Source organism: Lynx rufus, unplaced genomic scaffold, assembly GCF_022079265.1.
Source record: "Lynx rufus isolate CCGP_SWC_20201006 ecotype Redwood Valley unplaced genomic scaffold, mLynRuf1.p SCAF_7, whole genome shotgun sequence".
Taxonomy (NCBI): domain Eukaryota; kingdom Metazoa; phylum Chordata; class Mammalia; order Carnivora; family Felidae; genus Lynx; species Lynx rufus.
In genome coordinates, this window is record NW_025814889.1 from 10,032,700 (window position 1) to 10,053,367 (window position 20,668).

At 40.2% G+C, this 20,668-nt stretch overlaps 1 pseudogene; it reads right to left on the reverse strand.

Moving 5' to 3' along the window:
• The window catches only part of LOC124501281 (60S ribosomal protein L9-like), a 34,811-nt pseudogene extending 16,703 nt beyond the window's left edge, over positions 1-18,108 (reverse strand).
• Between the last annotated feature and the right edge of the window lie 2,560 nt (positions 18,109-20,668).

Genomic DNA, 20,668 nt, shown 5'->3' on the forward strand with positions numbered 1-20,668 from the left:
ATTGATACCTGATACCTGATGAACAGCATTAATGTACACATTATTATATATACATGTTATACATAATATTATATATGTAACAACATATACTATATGATATACACACATATATAAACATATATAAAGTACATATATATTGTGCATATTATATATACATGTTATATATGTGGCATTAATGTACCTATTATATATACATGTTGTATATAACATCAATGTACATAATATATATATACATGTTATATATAGTATGAATATGATTAATATATGTAACATGATATATGCTATGTGATATACACATATATGTGTGTGTATATATATATATATATCCATCTATCTATATCAGGAATAGAAAGTCAAAGTAATGTTTAACAGCTAGCCCTACCACATCAAACGAAATCAAATTAATGCACTTTTAAAAGTGAGGACACATCTCCTGAGGAACTGACTTAAGGAAATGTGTGTTTTGTTTTGTTTCTAAACAGAGGATGGAAGTGATAAGAAGATAAGTTGCTATAGACCTCGGGGACCCCAGTGAGTGACAGGCAAGTAAGGCAGGACATCCCTGGCACAGATGTCTTTACTTGCCAGCTCCTGGAGCCGTGGCAGAGTTAACTATGGAGTTAAATGCACAGCACAGATCTCCTCCTGAAACCGAGTGATATGAAAATGATACCGGCCTCTGATTCCTATTCCTTGTCCATAAGGACACTTGCTTTTTCTAGGACATCACAAAAAAAAAAATGCAATTCGCTTTGCTCTTAATGCTGAAAATTTTGTCTGTGCATCTCACCTTCAATGCCCAGTCCTACCTGCTTGGACTTTACTAACTCCCAAACTTCAGCATTATGGAAAATAAGGAGGCATCATTTTATTTTCTATGAACCCATAAAAATGGTAATTTTATATATACACACACACATACATTAAAAGCTTATTTATTTTGAGAAAGAGAGCGAGCATGATCAAAGGAGGGGCAGAGAGAGAGGGAGAGATAGCCAAGCAGGCTCCACACTGTCAGGGCAGAGCCTGACGTGTGGCTCAAGCTCATGAACCATGAAGTCATGACCTGAGTGGAAATCAAGAGTTGGACACTCAACCTACTGAGCCACCCAGCTGCCCCTAAATGGTACTTTAAAGTTCAAAAAAACGTATTAAAACAGCAAGCTTATCTTCCCGTCCCAGTGAATCTATAACGTACTTAAAGTCAGGAACAGACCTTCCTAATCTTTGTGTCCCTCTGAGGTTCTCACCTAATGAGTACTCACAGCTGAGCCTGGAAAGCATCTCACAAATTGCGTCCTATAGCTGTAAGCCACTGAGATTAGGTCACTTAACAAGAAGAATGTGCCTCACAGAGAAATCCAGCCATTGAACAAATGTTTATTAAGTGTCTACCATATGCCACACGTTGTTCTGAAGTGGATATAAAAGGGAGTAAGTTCCTGCTTTCATGCACCCTAGGTTCAGATGATTTAAAGATAATAAACACGTAAACAAGCAGATGATTGAATCTCAGAGTTATATATAAAGAAATGTAACATTTAAAGCACCTGCAGATTCTGTAAGAGCTGTGAATGTGTTGTGAGGTTTTCAGAACCACTTTCCCGGACCATCTGGGTTTCTCTTCCATCTCTGTCATAGGGTCGTGTGAATCACCTTCCTGTGAGGACTCATCAGCTTCACCCACAACCTTTATTCTACGTGTGCTGTTAACTTGTTACAGTTCCCTAGGATCAAAACCACTTAAGCAACAGGGATCCTCAAGTGCACCAAATTCTACATGTCCATTGAGGACTCGTGGACAAGAGTCAAGTTACAGAACCTGTCCGACGTGGCAGTTTGCGCAGGCAGGAAGGCAGGTGTGTGTGCATGGGTCTGTCTTAAAAACAGCGATGATAAACTTCGCCCATTTTCCGTGCAAATATTAATGGCTAACTTATGTCTAGTCACCTGTGGCCTTCTCAAGATTTCCCATCTGCCCGAGAGTGGTCCTTGACAAAACATTAGGTCAAAAATCACTGCTCAATTGTGAACATGTTGTTTGCTAAGTCATAAGAGTTCATGAACCAAAGTTAGTTATTTTATCAAGTAGGTAGTCTGTGTTTTTCAGGGGAATTCCTTTACTTTCTTCAGCTTGTCCTCCATGGACCTTTTGCTACCTAGACAGAATTAGTTCTCCAAACCCACTTTCCAGTGTCTGTCTCCATAGCCCCTTTCCTTTATAATAAGAAGTCATTATTACTCTTTATAATACCTCTTAAACTTATCTAGTGCATATTTTCAAGTGGCTTCTTGGAGCTCTAAGTAATTTATAGTTTATTATTTATATCTACTTATTAATAAATACCACACTTTATAATTTTAAGGGGCTTTACGATTATTCTTGCTAATTACTCACCCCATGCCCCACTCATCCTGGTAAACATCTCCGTGTTTGAAACGCGTAAGTAGTCCCATGGCTTGTAGAAGGAATGCCTCTTTAGAACTTAGGGGCCTTGGGCTTGTTACTGAGATAGTGGCCTCCTGTTTCTAAAGTCTGACTTGGAGGTAACGTTTGAGTGCTCCAGTGACAGGAACTCGTGTTACATAGATCCTCGGATTACCGTCAACCCCTTCATTTACCAGCTCTGCCAGGCTTTACTTTAAACCAACTGTCAGTTTTATGTTTCAGGTAGTGATTTGTGATACCTATGTCCTTTTGGCTTTGGAGGGTTTTCCCCTCAAGCAAGAGAGAGCCCTGGAGCCCGAGGGGACAGGATTCCTACATAGTGCATTCATTCCATCTCCTGTCTCTAGTCGCCCCTGTGCGCAGACTTGACTTTTGCTTCCCTTTTGCCCACCGAGACCCTTCCTCTGAGGCTGGTGAAGCTGATCAGAGAAACTCTGTCTTCTGCTTGGTACCAGCTCTGGATAGACAGTTATCTATTCACACACAGATGTACCAACTTTATCGAGCACATACTATGTGCCATTCACGGAGTATGCTAGAAATCCATTTCTTGGAGACCTCGGTTATTGCTTCATATTTACTTCATGCGTTCTCTGTGTGATCTTTCCATCTTTCGTAGCAATGTACTTTCTTGGTTAAATCTGGAAATTCTTCATGTCTGCTATGGTTTGAATGTTTATGTCCCCCACCCACATTCATATATTGAAATCCTAAAGCCTAATGTGTTGGTATTAGGGGCTGGGGTGTTTGGAAAGTGATGAGGTCATGAGGGTAGAGCCTTCAGGCATGGGCTTAGGGTTCTTATAAAAGAGACCGCACAGAGATCCTCTGCTCCTCTCACCATGTGAAGACACAGCAAGAAGGGGCCAGCTATGAAACGGGAAGAGGGCCCTCACTGGAACGTGACCATGATGGCACCTTGATCTTGGACTTGCCAGCCTCCAGAACTATGAGAAATACATTTCTGTTATTTATTCTGTTATTTATAAATCCCCAAGTCTGTAATGTTTTTGTTTTAGTAGCCCAAATGTTTTAGTAGCCCAAATGGACTAAGACAATATCTAAAACTAACAGCTAAAGAGATTTAATGTCCTTGGCTCCTGCAAATTCCAAGATTATTCTTTTTGGATGGGAACCTAAGAGGCAGATTAGAGTTTGGTAGTGTCTCATCCTTCATCAGAGAATGAATCCTGGGGCATCTGGGTGGCTCAGGCTGTTCAGTGTCTGACTCTTGATTTCGGGCTCAGGTCATGATCTCGAGGTTCATGGGATGAAGTCCTACATCAGGCTCCTCGATGACAGTATGGAGCCGGCTTGGACGTCTCTGCCCCTTTCCCACTCGTTCTCTCTCATTCTCCCTTTCTCAAAATAAATAAATAACCATTAAAAAATAAAAAGAGAATCTGTACTGCCTGGCCCTTCCTCTCTAGCAAACTTCATATTGTACACTTCCATTGAAACGCTCTTTTCTACTTAACATTTTCATGCAACTTTCAAAGTGCAAAGATACGGTTTAGAAGAAAGAAGTTGCGAGTTGTTAATGTTGCATTTAGGAATTCAGCTTTTAATTCTAGAAGTTCCCTATAACATAAATAAATGCACATAGGATTTACCTTTGAAAACATTTTTAGGAAGCTCAAATCTAGAAAGGTCAAGACGTCTGGCTGATTCTCAGTTCCCTCCTGTATTCCCACATTGCAGGAATTTTTCCGTTCCCCTCCCCCCGCCCCCGCAAGTTTGCATTATTAGTTGAAAATTTAATTTATATAATTAAAAACAGAGGAATACAGAGGGCATTGAGATAAACTAAGTTTTTGTTGCTGTCCTTGGCCAATTACTGCTATAATCTTTTTGAAAAAAATTTCCCTACACACCAAATGTAGTAATCAGGGTTGCTAAAAATCAACTCTTGTTGTAGATGACCTCAAAAAATAAAAATCCCCCAAAGTGCTTAGTTTGTCTAGTTGCAACTCAATCTTCATTGGAAATAGAATTTTGAAGGGAATTAGTAAATACTAGTAGCCAAAACATAATCTTTTAATCAATTTTCCTTTAATTTACTATCCTCTACGTTTATTACTACTGCATTAGAAAAGTGTAATAAGATTCGTTGCACTCAACACTCCTTCAAAGCCATGCCTTGCTTAGGGGTGCTGTGAACCCCTGGGCAGAGCAGAAGCACTGGATCACACTGTAGAGCAGGGGAAAGAATATGGGTCCAGGGTTTGGTTTAGACTGGATTCCCACACTCAGTTATCACTGCACCTTCTGGGCATGCTGCTCAGTCTTTCTGCATGTGAACTTTTTTAGCTGAGAAGGTAATGGTACCATTTCCACCTGCCCCACAGTATTGTTATGGGGATTGAATAAGTTGGTAGGTGTGAAAAGGTCCTGTAATTTAAATTTTTTTAACGTTTATTTATTTTTGAGAGGAGGGGGGAGGGGCAGAGAGAGGGAGATACAGAATCCGAAGCAAGCTCCAGGCTCTAAGCTGTCAGCACAGAGCCTGACGCAGGGCTCAAACTCATGGACCACGAGATCATGACCTGAGCTGAAGTCGGATGCTTAACTGACTGAGCCATCCAGGTGCCCCAAAAAGGTCCTGTAATTTAAAACATAGCAACATGTAAGGAATTCTCAGTGTTGTCGGCCATGCCAACTGAATGCATGAGTTAAAATAAAAAGTGAGGTGGGTTTGTTTCTGCCACATATTTGTTAAGGAAACTACATAAAGAATTTTGAAAATGAAACGGTTCTTTCCCCAAAGTTCCAATAGTTAAAAATAAATTTATTCCTTTATTTAACAAATACATATTAAGTATTAGCTTTGGGAAAGTTATTCTATTGGGTGGATTAAGAAATACAAAGATTAATCCCCATGGCCTTGGAGCCAAAGCCTTACTGCACCATATATAAATGTTAGAAATAACACATCGTTCTATTCACTCATCTTTATAACCCCAACTTCAGCACATACAACTAGCAGGTGGAAGCCCCTCAGTCTGTTATCGTAGTGGAGTTTGGACGAATATTAAAGTCTTACCTCGATCGCTTTCTCATTATTTAGGTCCCTAGACTAAAAAAGGAAGTGGAGAAAATATTAATGGTTTGATTCACTTCCGTTCCTTACTACTGTGGATCCATAATTCATTTCCCTATAGGAATATCTCCATGTACTGCAGCACTGGCTTCTAATGCCAAGAATCTATTTATGGATAAGCAAATGCATTCTTGTCATATATTAGTACTTGCCTCATAATTTAACCCCCATTAGAACTGTGAACAAGTATTCAACAAAGTGGGTATAGAAGGAATGTACTTTAACATAATAAAGACCACATATAACAAGCCCACAGCTAACATCATACTTAGCAGTGAAAAGCTAAAAGCTTTTTCAGTAAGATCAGGAACAAGACAAGGATGCCCACTCTCCCCACTTTCAAGCAACATAGTATGGGAAGTCCTAGCTAGAGCAATTAGGCAAGAAAAAGAAATAAAAGGCATCCAAATTGGAAAGGAAGAAGTAAACTGTCACTGTTTGCAGATGACATGATATTATATAAAGAAAACATGGGACTCCGCAAAGAATTCTGTTACATAATGGATGAAATCAGTAAAATTGTGGGATACAAAACCAATATGCAGGAATCTGTTGTGTTTTTATACTCTAATAATGAAGTATCAGAGAAATGAAGAAAACAATTTCATTTACAATTGCATCAAAAAGAATAAATTACCAAGGAATAAATTTAATGAAGGAGGTGAATATTGTGTACTGGAAGCTGTAAGACAATGATGAGAAAAATTGAAGGAGACACAAATTAACAGAAAGATATACCATGCTCATGGATTCGAAGAATTAGTATTATAAAAATGTCCTTACTATCCCAATCTACAGATTCAATGAAATCCCTATCAAAAGTTCAATGGAATTTTTCACAGAAATAGAACAGTCCTAAACTGTATATGGAACCACGGAAGACACCAAATAATCATAGCAATTTTGAAAAAGAAGACCAAAGTTGGAGGCATCACACTTCCTGATTTCAAACTATATTACAAAGCTATAGTAATCAAAACAATATGGTGTTATCCTAAAAACAGACACATAGATCAATGGAACAGAATAGAGTTCCCAGAAGTAAACCCACATATATATGGTCAATTAATTGATGACAAAAGAACCAAGAATATACAGTGGAGGAAAGACAGTCTTTTCAAAAAATGGTGCTGGAAAACTGTACAGCCACATGCGAAAGAATAAATTTGGACCCCTATCTTATACCGTGCCCCAAAATTAACTCAAAATGGATTAAGATGTGAATGTGAGACCTGAAACCATAAAACTCCTAGAAGAAAACATAGGCGTTAAGTTCCTTGACATCAGTCTTGGTGATGATTTTTTTTTTTTTTAAATCTAACACCAAAAGCAAAGGGAAAAAAAGCAAAAGTCAATAAGTGGGACTACATCAAACTAGAAAGTTTCTGTCCAGCAAAGGAAACCATCAATAAAATGAAAAAGCAAAGCACTGAATAAGGGGTCAAATATTTAAAATACAAAAAGAATTCATACAACTCAATAGCAAAATAAAAACCCAATCTGATTAAAAAATGGGTAAAGGTGGATGCCTTGTTGGCTCAGTCAGTTGAACGTCCAACTCTTGATTTCAGCTCAGTTCGTGATCCCTTGGTCATGGGATCGAACCCCACATCAGGCTCCACGCTGAGTGTGGAACCTGCTTAAAATTCTTTCCCCTTTCCTCTGACCCTCTCTCCTGCTCATGTTTTCTCTCTCTCTAAAAAGAAACAAAAAAATGTAAAGGATCTGAATAGACATTTTTCCAAAGAAGAAGTACCGAAAGCCAGCAGGTACATGAAAAGATGCTCAACATTACAGTTCACCAGAGAAATGCAAATCAAAACCATAACGAATATCACTTCGTACCTGTCAGATTGGCTATTATCAGGAAGATAATAATTAATAGGTATTGGAGAGGATGTGGAGAAAAGGGATCCCTTGTGCACTGTTGGTGGGAATGTAAATTAGTGCAGCCACTGAGGAAAAAATTATGGAGGTTCCTCAAAAAATTAAAAAGACAGCTACCATATGATTCAGCAATTCCACTTCTGGGTATTTATCCAAAGAAAATGAAAACACTAACTCAAAAAGATGTATGAATCCCCATGTTCGTTGCAGCATTATTTACAATATCCAAGATATGGAAACAACCTAAGTGTCCATCAATGGATGAACGGATAAAGAACACACACACACACACACACACACACACACACACACACACAGGCATTTAAATAACATTTTGCCATTTGGCACAACGGGGTTGGACCTTAAAGACATTATGCTAAATGTAGTTAAGTCAGAAAAAAAACACAAGTACCATATGATTTCACTTCTATATGGAATCTAAACACAAAACAAAAACAAAACAATCTGAACTCATAAATACAGAGAACAGAGAAGGCGGGCAAAATCGGTAAAGGGAGTCAACAGGTACAAACTTGGCAGTTACCAAATCAAATCATGTGGATCTCATGTATAACATGGTGACTGTAGTTAATAATACTATATTGCATGTTTGTAAGTTGCTAAGAGAATAAGTCTCAAAAGTTCTCATTACCAAAATTTTGTAACTATGTATGGTGATGGGTGTTAGACTCACTGTAATGATCCTTTGGCAATATATACAAATATCAAATCATTGTGTTGTATATTTGAAACTAATATTATTTGTCAATTATGCTCCAATTAATTTTTTTTAGTTTTTTAAAAGAAAGGAGTTTTGTGTCTGAGCAGCATAATTTTACCTTTTTTTTCCTTAAGTTTATTCATTTATTTTGAGAAAGAGGGGAGCAGCAAGGGAGGGGCAGAGAGAGAGAATCCCAAGTAGGCCCCAGGCCCTCAGCACAGAGCCTGATGCGGGGCTCAAACTCATGAACCATGATGTTATGACCTGAGCTGCAATCAAGAGTTGGATGCTTAAGCAACTGAGCCACCCAGGTGCCCCACCTTTTTCTAATAGACAAAACTCTCACCAGTGTCCAGCCACTCATTCCACTTTTTATTCATCTTTTCACCAAAAAACCACACCCCGTTTTATTATAGGATCTTCAGATGCTTTAAGACAAATTAGCATTTGTTGCCCGCCCCCCATTTAAGAGCAGGGGTCAAAGGGAGCCATGGAGAAGTTAAGTGCCTTCTACTCCACTAGGGAATGACTAACTCTCTCTCTCTCTCTCTCTCCAAGGTCTCTCTGGTTCCACACTCGTTCATATGATGTTTATCTTGCTTCTAAAGAATATCATAGGTTTTATGTGATCGCTTTCTTTGGCAAAGTAATTCATTTTTATATATTCATTCCATAACTTCCATGTGCTATAATGAAGGAAGGAAATGTAGAAATGTGATTATTTTAGGGACAAGCATTATTTCATCGTTTGATCTTTGCTGAGTTATTCATCATGTTGTCTCACTGTCATTCAGAAATGGGAAGGGTCACTGCTTTCAGCCACTGCTGTTTCTTGTCATCAGTGCTAAAGTTGATAAACTGAGAGAGATTATTTTGCGGTAGGTGGAGGAACTCTTAACAGAACATCTCCACTTTCCTGGCTGTGTGCCAAGAGATCAGAGATCTAGCAAGATACTGGGTGGTTTTCCAGATCCTCAAAGGGGAGGGAAATGGAGCACGCCATTGTTTCCCCACCTCACTATTATTCCCATAGATGTTGTGACTCCGGATTCTTCCTGAGGTGCCTGGCCGTGTTAATGGAGGACAGGGGCGTACTTTGAGCCTGGGGGTGAGGAATTCAGTATTGAGTGATCCAGCTCTGTTTCGGGCCGCGTTCTGTAGTGTACCGTCTAAGCAGAGAGCGTTCTTGGCTTCCCGTGAGCACCCAGGAACGATGTCTTCGTTTGCACTTTTGGCCTACTGACTGTCTTATCCATAGCATCTTGTCTTCTCTCTATGCGATTCACCTGCTGCTTTACTTGGCTAATCTGCACGGAATTCTTCTAATTCCAATAAACAGAAGCATAATGCATATTTCCCCGGCTGACTGTCTATGCTGAGTCCATCGAGTATAATGAAGTAGGGAAGCTGATTTTTCTTATTTTGGAAAAGAACATCCAATTGGTCTTTCGAGGATGATGCACCAGTATCAACTAGGACTTCAACATGACCACACAATCTTTGCACTGCCTGCCTCCTTTAGGTGCCCTGCTTCAGGTGAATTATGCTGTCGTCTGCAAGAGCTCTGGTGTGCATAGAGTTAAAATATCTCCAGGTCCCCCAATCTCTGTCTTCTGCATCCATGACCCAGGGTGGGGCTAAGGGTCTTGACCTTGTCACTCTTCCTGAGGACAAGAGGAGAGGAATAGATGAATCCAACTGTGAGTTCAGTGTCCCAGAAAAGAGAAGCAAAAAATCCTTTTTAGCACACACTGACCTATCCAAATCCTCTGGTGGTCGTCTGCAATGTGTGCTGATAGTGGAGAGCAAAAAGAAAATGTGACACTGGCTTTGCTATTATATGTATAAAAAAAAGGTAAACGAGTCACTTATTTTTCTTTCCAATTTTTTAAGATGGTAATTAGGAGAATTAACACCAGGCAGGCTTGAGTGAATGCACGCAAGACCCCTATAGGCAGCACAGTGTATTAATGTAAAAATATGCCTAGACAACATAACTTGTCAGAGAGGATTATTTCTACTTAGTGAATCTGCAGGAGCCCCTTTGCTCCACCATTCAGAATTTGACTAGAGAAGAGAGTGGGGAAAGAGAGAGAGGGAGAGAGAGAGGGGGAGAGAGAGAGGGAGCGCATTAGTGAACAGCTACTGTGGCATTGATGTTTGAGCGCACTTCTGAACTGGCTTTTGTTGAGACTATCAGTGTATCAGTGTAGAAAGCATGCGCTGTCCCAAATCCGCTGTTACTATGAGAAATGAAGAGCTGCTTTTAAGGTATGTTGTTGTGTCCTTTGTTTTTAATGTGTGCTTTTCTAGTTTCTAGAGCTGGCTGAGACAATAATCATGCTCGGCATCAAGTAGCTTCCTTATCTTAGAGGGGGAAAAAAAGAATCGAGAGAGAGAGAGAGAGAGAGAGAGAGAGAGGGAAACGAAATCGAGACCAAGGACTGGGAGAAAGGGAGCCAGCAAGAGAAAGGAAAAGGATTGCCCTGTGCGAGTTATATTTGCACCCGTTGCCTTTTGAAAGCGTATCGTGTATTTGTTCCCTGCTATTTGTGAGTGGCCAGTGGATAATTTTAAAGGCTCTGAATCTGGCTCTTGGTTTGTCTTTTCCTTTGCAATGTCTAAGCCTCTTTCATTATCATGCACTCTGCATGGAATAATCACCGAAAAAGGAGCTAAGGAGACTCCATATTAGACTTGCGTTCCAAATACCGCTCTAATCTGGACTTAGCCTACCTAAATAGTCCTTCTGTGTTACCAGGTTTGGATCACTTTATCCTGTTTGCCAAAATGTGTACCTGCTTAAAGACCTCTGTTCATGCATGGCGTCCTGGGTCCCTATGTATTGAAAGCAAATATTTGTTTCTTGCATCTGTGTTAGGGTTCGATCACATACCGAAAGGAGCCACCACTGACCTTTGGGGAAGCAGAGAAAGAATTATGATAGAATTGGCATCCTGCTTTGAAAAATGTAGTCTTTTGTTTATTTGCTAGCAGACATTGTAGCACTGAATACATCTTTGGGTCTGACAATGGGACCGGTTGAACAATGGAGCTGTCAAACTAGCTTAATGCATGTCTGGGGCTTTTTTTTTTTTTTTTTTCTTTCTCAACACCCTTTTTATCTGCTTTAATCTTGTTTGTATAGACTCTACAGAATGAAGAGCTTTTAGAACTGCTTGTTTGTGGTTTTGTGCTTTTAAAAAAAATTAATATCTACCATTCATAAAGCTTTTTGCATTTTGCAGCTATGTTGGTTGGATTAAGTTAGAGATTTATTGCTTACCTCTCTGTTAACTACAGAAAGAAATGTATTGATTGAGACTGCTTGTAATACCATTATCATTCTGGCAAATACCTTGTTATCAGACATGCCTCTACAGTGTTTAATGCTGGGGGATTTTAAATTTGTCTATTTGGTGGACTCACGGAACATAGCATAAAAAAGAAGTTAAGGGGAATATTTCTAATGTTTAAGGAAATTATCATTTCTAGCTTCTACCTCCTCTTTTGACATCCAGGTAGATAAAGAGTTTAGAAATTTAAGGACACGTGAGAACTTTTGCCCTTAGAATTTTGGTCATTAACCAAACCTATAAACTATTGTTACATAGCCTATTTAAGTTGTTAAGTTAAAGGTCTCTGTGGAATCTACTGATTTTTGACATATGGTTATGTGCTCATAAGATGCATTTTTATGCAGGGCAAACATTTCTCATGTCTTCAAAAATCTTTCATTTTATAACATAAGCATTGGTTTCTAAGGTGAAAACAGAGTTCAAAAAGAGAAAAGGGGAAAATCTGTTTCAAACTTCTCAAATATTGAAACCATTTTTATTCTCACGCGTAATGTAAGAGAACTGGTCCTAGAATATTCAGTGGCCATTGATTTACATTGAAAATCATCATACTAATGTTGGTTTCTACATAGAATATATCTTATCTAATACGTTAGTGTTTTGTTTAATTACTTGTTCATGCCAGAGCAATACATTGAAAAATATTAGGAAATTTACGAAGGAAGATCAAGGACCTAATTTTTAAACACAGAAGGAAGGGAAATCACTTTAAAGGGCAAATTAAAAAAAAAATATTTAGTTACAAATTTTCCTTTTGGGTTGTATTGTGGTTCAAATCAACGACACTCTCAGTAAATAAGGAAGAAAATGCATTCCTTATAAAAACACAGTATGGAACAGTAACTGTTTTTTAGAGTTTGGACATGCATTTTAATTTTTTTTAACTTAAGTTGAAATGTCATGAAATATCTACTTCAAAACTAGTAAGATTAATGTTTCAGGCTAAATAAATTGCCTTCTCAAGTATAAATTTTCTGTTGACAGTATATTTAGAGCCTGGGTGGACCCCAAAAGGGTCTGTATAGTATAATAATATTTCGAAAGTTATCCATTGTGAATAGAGTGGATTTTAAATGCATACTTATTATGTTCTCTTACTTCCAATGGGATCTGAACTGCTCATTCCATCGGGCACGCCAATAATTGCTTTTAGGATGAGCTCATAAAAGGTAATTGGCGAAGCTTTATATCTGAAGCCCACTGTTACCATCACACCTAGATTCTGCTTTCATGGGAAATTTTTATTCCAAACAAAGGCTGCAAAGCAATTTTTTTGTGGTTTGGGAGAAAAGTAGTCCTATGTGCTCCCTAGCTGCTTGTCAGTGGCACACCGAAATAAAGAAATAACTTGGAAACCTCCATGTTGAATCTTTGACTATATTATAATTATTTACCTGTCATCCATTCACTTTAATTCCTGGGTGTTCATAATTAGGTACAAGAACAAGGGAAATCCTTTCTTACTTTGTTTCTCCTGTGGTTTGACCCATCATCAGCTTTCAGAATTCAGAGACCCTCATTCCAGTATCCAGCACATGGGTGTCTTTTCCTTTAGCCTGCTGGGGACGGTGTGAGGTTGCCTGAAGTTGACAAACTTGCCTGCATCTAATTCCACAGCAGTAAGAAGATATGTAATCTGTATCCTTCCATTAGCCTCCGTGTGTGATGAGCCCCCTCCATAGTGACCTAAACACATGTCAAAGTAAATTTTAATTCTAAGCTGAGACTTGCAGGAAAAGGAAGAGCAAAAGACTCAAACTGGGAAAATGGCTTCTTTCAATAGATTCTACCCAGACTCCCTTCACACATGAGCCCTGGGAATACTCGCATGGATGTGTTCAGCAGACCACAGATTGAGATCTGTAACCTCAATGTATTAATTCTCTTTTTTATTTGTTAAAACGACACCTCACTGTGTTTTTTTTTCTTTTTAAAAATAGGAGTTGTATGATTGCAAAATATCCCTTTGGGGCTGAAAAACAAAGGAGGGCATTTGATTAATATTTATATGTAGAACTTTATAGCAAGTGCAGATTGTGCTTGAATACCTAGGAAGTCATTCCAAGAGCGACTCAATACTAATTATTGTCATCAGGGTGGTTAATTAGGTGAAAATGTGGCTGATGGAAAGTTCATTGTGCACAGCCCTGGAAACACCCAGGTTGATGAAAAACAGGTAAAATGCAGAGGGAGTAGGGTTATGTGGGAATGGTGGCTCTGAAGGTAAGGGGTCAGAATTTACAGGTGAAAACCATATCATGAACTTGTAGGACGAAGGTAGTGGGGGAATGAGATATATCCAACTTCATTTCTTGTAGAGATGTCTGTGAAGTCATTAACAGAGTGTAGTTTGCTCAATGGCATCTCCCCAGCTCTGTTGCACTTTTAAAATGTTTATTTATTATTATTTATTTTGAGAGAGAGACAGGGCTCACGTGAGCAGGGGAGGGGCAGAGAGAGAGAATCCCAAGCTGGGTCCTACAGAGCCCAGTGCAGGGCTTGATCTCACAAACTGCGAGATCGTGACCTGAGCAGAAACCAAGAGTCGGATGTTTAACCCACTGAGCCACCCCAGCACCCCACCCCCCACCCCCGCCCAGCTCCACTGCACTTCTTCCAGCAGGAGCAAATACAGTCCAATCAGTTGCAGTAGTGCCTTGGTTCATCTCTATCAGCATTCACTGAATTTATTTCTACATACCGGTAATTCCTGGCAGATGGGTGTTGAGAGGGGCAGGCTTCCCCTTTCATAAAACTATTGCTTCGTCTAATGGTTATGGGCTTTGGGAGGTGTTTGTTTGTTTGCTTTTCATTTTTTGTTTTTTGTTTTTTTGGTTCACGGTGACTTGTTCTGTAGGAGAGACAAAGCAGTGTTTTGGAAAGGATTGAAATTCATGGCATTTTAGTTAATTGACATTGGGAAGAGGGTGTCAGAGGAAGGAAGGCATATGTGAGGCTTTAATGTTGTTGCCCATTAAGAACTGAAGCTGGAGCTGAAACACCTTTCCAGTCACGTGGCAGCCATCTACAGAGATGGGAATGACGTGGAAGCTAGACAGATCCATAAGGGTGTGTGTGTGTGTGTGTGTGTGTGTGTGTGTGTGTGTGTGTGTGTGTGAACCTCCACTCCACTCAGAAATATGCTCTTTAACCTTGATTTGGGATGAGATACCCTTTGTCCCCACACTCCGAATGTTTCATGCAATGTCGTTAGGGATGATTGTGCACAGGTATCATCTCTGCAGCTTTTCTTTCGGGCTGTGACTCATGTCAGCACATTTCCTTGTATGTCAAGCCCATCATGGTTAACGGGAAATGGTGTCTGTGGGGAGAAGATGACACTAGCCCAGAGTGACACCGATTACCAGGGCAGCTCGAGCCACCACCTTCAGTTCCATTCCAAGTTGACCCGCCCATGATTGGCTGCTTAGGATCGTGACGAATCACTGGGGTTTAGAAAGCAGAACTTGCCAGCATGCCAGCATGCCCTCAGAGAAAAATAAAAACTTGAATTTTCAATTCTGAATGAACAATCGTTCAGTTCAACAAACTTTGCTGTCTTGGTCAAAGAGAGCTTGAGGTTTAAAGTTATAACAATGATACACCTACAACATCGTGGCTTTTTTCATCCCTGGCTTGAGAAAGGTTGCAGCTGCAAGCGGTAAAAAAGGGTACAAAGCCTGTGTTGAGCTTATGGATGGTACTGCTGGCCTCTGGCCCGTGTGCGAACTAACTGGAACAGTAGAGACGGATCGGGTGCCACTCACCTTCCTGGAAAGCGGTCCGTCCCGGCCACGCCAGGGCTGCAGGCCCTGCGAGGTCCTGGTCTGTAAATGTCTTGCTTCTTGCACGTCTTGGTCTGGGACCCCAGCTCTCTCTTGGGCTCTGTAAAATGGCTTACCTGTTCATTCAGAGATGATTTAGGAAGCAGCTCTGAACATGAAACGTCCCGGAGTTGATGGTAAGAGGCCTAAGTTCCTGTAGTGATTAGGATTCATTTGGACCTTCTCTTTGGAAACTGACCTGAAGAAAAGGGATGGAGACCTTACCCCAAGCCCCAGGATGTCTAGTGCCTGCTTTCCGTGAGCTATAGGCTTCCCCTTGCCTCTGACCTGGGCTGCTGGCCTTAGAAACAGAAGTGTCTGTGACACTTGGATGCTACAAGAACAATAGGATTAGTACCGGCTCTCTCTTTTCCTTTCCACCTGTCAGTTCCAGGTTTAAACAAAGATTGTGGGCGGATTATGACTGGAAGTGAGGAATAAAGCCAAAATTTATTAGCCACCCATACCTGGGACTACACTAGGTGGTTTCTTTTATTTTATATCATTTAATCCTCACAGACATCTGACATTTAGTGGTAGTTGTGTTATTGCCATTTTAAAGATGGAAAACTGAGGCAGACCGAGGTAAAGGAATAGGCCTACAGACACACAGCTCACAGGGGAGGGATTCAAACTCAGGACTCAACCAGACTCCTTCCCTGACAAGTGGAGAGTATAACTATTGAATGTCTGACATTTTAAGGCATGTCTTCCTCTGGTGCTGCGTTTCTGCCATGGCCTTTGGTTTGTACATGCTCCATAGTTTCACTACTGAGGAAGTTGTACAGTAACAACAGAAAAATAACGAACAAGAAAGGAAAAATCTCAGTGGTGTTTGCTTCTGACTTCTAACAACTTCCCTCATATCCTCACTCATCTGCCTTTTAGTTCATGAGGTCTTTGAACTAAAGCATCTTATGCCTCACTTTTCTAAGGCTTTAAGATGTACAATGGGAATAGACATTGGCAGGGAAAAGAGAATTTTAAAGCGTTATGAAATTGAAATGTAACTTTTTGTCTACAAGAGGGGCCAAAAGATGTCCTATTGTAATCATAACTGGTCAAGGCACAAATATATATTGTGCTCGACATGAGACGTAGTCTCAGCCTTCTAGAAACTCAAGACGGTCATGAAAGGAGAGAGAACAGCAGGTAGAAAGGAACCAGTGGTGCGATGCAGAGGAAGGGTAGTTCAACTGGCTGGAAGGGCAGGTGACTGAGAAGGAGAGAGCAGGTGTCCTTAGACACCCTGGAGATAACACCCTGGAGTTATCTTTGTTATTAAAACGAAGCAAAACAAAATCCTAAGCTTCCTCTCCTTTCTTCCTCGGACCCGATGTCTTTCCCATCTCTCCTGCTCCCTAACCTTGCCATATTCCTATGAAATAGGGCAAATATAGCTAGTAGCCTCCAGAGAGTATTGAGACGGAGCTATGGGTACTGTCAAAGTTGACATTCAGCAGTGGAGATAAGATAGAACACTTGCCACTTAGTGTGAGTAGATAGCTATGCCACTTTTCCACGAAGATTTTGGGTAGTTCTTATAAGGGGAAGAAAAACATTTTTTTTTTTTTTTGGCCTTAATGGACTTCAGGGGAATTAGCATCAAAAGCAAATTTCAATAAAAAGTCATTGGGGATTTTCAAAACCCTCTATCATAAGCTAAAAATAGCTAGAGATTTGAACCATATTATAGGGAAAAAATAAATTTCCTGTACTCAAAACCTTAATGTATTTTCAACCTACATGTCATTTTAATAGCTTTGTTATATAATTGCTGTAGGAACAATTAGGTTAACACATTGCACTTCTTATAGGAAGATCATGGTAGAGTTTGAGTTTTCAGCCCTTCATCCCTATGAGGAAATGATGGCCGCGCATATGACAAAGGTCTAGCTGATGAATCAGTAAATTAAATGACGCGTTCCCTGGTGTCATTGACAGAATCAAATGCACAATCAAACAGGTTGGGCTCTTAAATCTTCTAATCTTTTTCATTCAGTTTGAAAGTAGCGTTTGCCTTCAAGAATCTGATCTGCACGCCCCGTATCAGGTGACTTCTGATCCTGGTAACCAAAGCTCTTTGAAGGCGATCCATCATCATTGTGGGTAAAGTGGATTCATGTGTTTTGTTTTACAGAAACCCAAGCTTTTGCTCTTAATCTTCACTCTTCCTCAAGATGTATTTGTTCAGAAAAAAAAAAAAAGAGAGAGAGAGAGTTAACATTCGGGCAAATGGGGCTGTCATGCCTTCTGAGATTGCCTCTCGAGTTGAGTTGAAGTTTTGATGGTTGCCAGGATCTCAGACAGCCCCACCCCAAGGCTTGAAACCCCCATTTCTTTTCCTTCACCCCCACCTGTTGCTTCTCTCTCTCTGGACCTCACGTCCGCCCCACTCCTGGACCCACCCAGCTGTTGCTACTCAGCTGTTGAGTTTTGTCAAGCAGAAGTTTCTCTTTTTTAATTGAACAACACGTGACAGTAAGATGAGAACTTGTGGCCAATTGGGGAAGACCTTTTGTGGGGGTTGGGGGGGGTGTCGGAGGGCAGATTGCCAGGGAGTTAAATGCCTCATTCTGATAGGTATAAATTTTGTTCCTGCCGCCAGACTGGCACCAGATAAGGGTACCGCGTGTAGCCTGACACATCTCAGGATCTTCAAGAGGCCACTGGAACATTCCGTCAGAGGTTTTAACCGAGTGCCTTCGTGTGCGAATCACCACGCTAGACCTTTTTCCTCTGCCTCCGATTTCTCCGTTATTCCCCATGCTCATCTCCTGTGTACTCACTTCATGGGACACAGCTTTGCATCCTCCCCCTCCCACCCAATGGTAATGTCTGGAAAGGAATCTCATGGCTCACTCCAGAGACAGCTGTTCCTAGTTCAGAAACCAGCTTTGGTCAGGGCAAGGCAAACTTGATTTCTCTCGCAGATAAGCAACCAACCACAACTCTCTTTACTTGGGTAGTCACCTGCCTCCTCAGACACGCAGCTGTAGAGGGAAGCTTCTGGCATTGTTTAGCTTCCATCTGAGAGAGAAAGCTAAGAGGGGGAAACAAAAAGAAGGCAGCAGCAGTATCATGGAGAAGGGCAAGGGGAAAGGCAAGTTAGAGAGAGAAGTGATGAGCTGGTTGGGCTCTGGGTCTGACAGACCCACAGTGTTAGCATTTCATCCCCTTGGAATGGAAGCTTCTGGAAACTCTAGAGGGGCATCTCATTTCGGAGCACGAAGGTATGTATACAAAGAACCGTCTTCATTTTGAGGGCCTCTTCAGAAGGAAGATAAATTCACCATTATGTATTTTTGCTCTATTAAAAACAGATTCAGAAAAACACAAGATTGCAAAAAGCCAGTAGCAGCTGTTCTCAAGGGAGAGTGACTACTTAAAATTCCTGTAAAAATGTAAAATAAGATTCTAATAACTACTTCATCTTTATTGGCATTTAATTTTACTTAAGTCATTTTAGGGATGTGACAAAGTCACCATTCCAGAAGCTTTCAATGGAAAATGGGAGGGGGGCGTGTGTGAATAATAAAGTGATCACTTTAAATTTATAATTGGCGATAAAAGTCTTTTTAAGGGATGCCTTTATGGGATGAAGAAAAGATGTATTTCAATGTATCGCTTAAGGATCTGTTTGGGTGTTTTGAAGCACATAAAAAAAAACCATTGTTTATTTTTGCAAGTTACTAATGAAACTGGAGAAAGCCAAGAACAAACACATGGCCACAAAGTCAGATATTCTCTCAGGTAGTTAACATTCATGTGGATTTCAAATTTATTGGCTAGAAACGATAGGAAATCCCCTTATAGGGCCTGTATGTCTTGCTCCAAATGGCCCTGAGCACTTTAGGCTTTTTTTTTTTTTTTTAACCGAAACAGCTATGTTAATAAAATTTGAATTCGAAAATGTGATAGGGCAAAGATGTTTTGGATTCCAGTTTGTAATGATGAGCCAGAAGTGGGGGGGCGGGGGGGAGGGGGAGACGCTTTTGTGAAGATGATATGATATCTATGATAACATAGCTGATGGTGTTCTGCTTTTAAAGAGATTGCAATGTAGGACATTGTGTATAGGAACAATTAAAAAATGGAAATTTATCATGAAATATACAAGGTTATCTGTAGGGGGAAAAAATTGCTTATAAACGCTAATCACCATATAGCAAGCACCAGTCTCTAACTTACGGTATAAACTTTCTGCAAAAATGTTGAAAGCTTTTTGATCAAGGGACTATATTCTGGTTTGTTGATTGAGTGGGGTGACTGGGATAGTATTTTTCCCTACAGTGTGTACTCTATGTACAAATGCATTTATTAGCATGCTGTTTCTATTGAGATTTTTTTTTTTAATGCCAGTGATAATTCAGTGCGCAAACAATGACCATTGGAGAAAACTCAGTTTGAGATGAGGCATGGGGTGGGGGGAAGCAGCTTGCTGAAACAGCACAGAGCACCCGATTGCCTTGGAAGGCCTCATATAAAATGAGGTCATTCAGAAACTTTCCCTTGAAGTGCTTCCAATTCTTGAATTGCCTTTTGTTTGGGAAATGAATAGCAAGTTGATTAAAAAAAAAAAAAATAGACAATTAGAGAAGGTAGGGGGATGGGCCTAGGAAAGAGCTTAAGGTTTTTCTACAATGAAGCTAAAACTATGAGGAATCTTCATTGTTCCCAACAGACCCGTCCCCAGTGATGTCAGCACACAGTGGTGTCACCAACCAGGTCGTGTCCACGAGAGGGGCCCGCTGATGGCCTCATCCCTTTTCACTGCTGTTGATAAGATCCTTGGCTATAAAATAGCTCCATTGAACCCGAGTGAACAGCGGCCCAGCGGAGCTGTCTGCCAAATAACACCAACTGCCAAACATGATACCTGATGGCTCATTACTGCATGAAAATTAAAAAAGGGGCCCCATTGAGTTGTTTCTAGATTTTGTTTTTTCCTTCTGCCAAAGCAGTGAAACGGGAAATTTACGCTTTTCATCAGGTGGTATTTGGTTGGGTGTTTTTGTTTTGTTTTCGTTTCTAGACTCAAGAGCTTTTGAAATTTGTATTTTTTAAAAGGACTATTGTGTATGTGCTATGATCATGGAAACAACACCCTGTGGAGGGTGTGTGTATGTGTGTATTTTGTTTCTCTTTGGCACCTGCATCAAGTGCCTGTGCAATCACTGTATTATTTATGTATTTGGCAGCCAAACGATTTAAACTCAGCTACACTCCATAAGCGTTCCTTGGTTCACATCATCACGGTATCCCATGTAAGAGTGGGTTTTCTTTTTATACTTGACCCTGGTTTTGCTTCTAACTTTAAATGGCAGA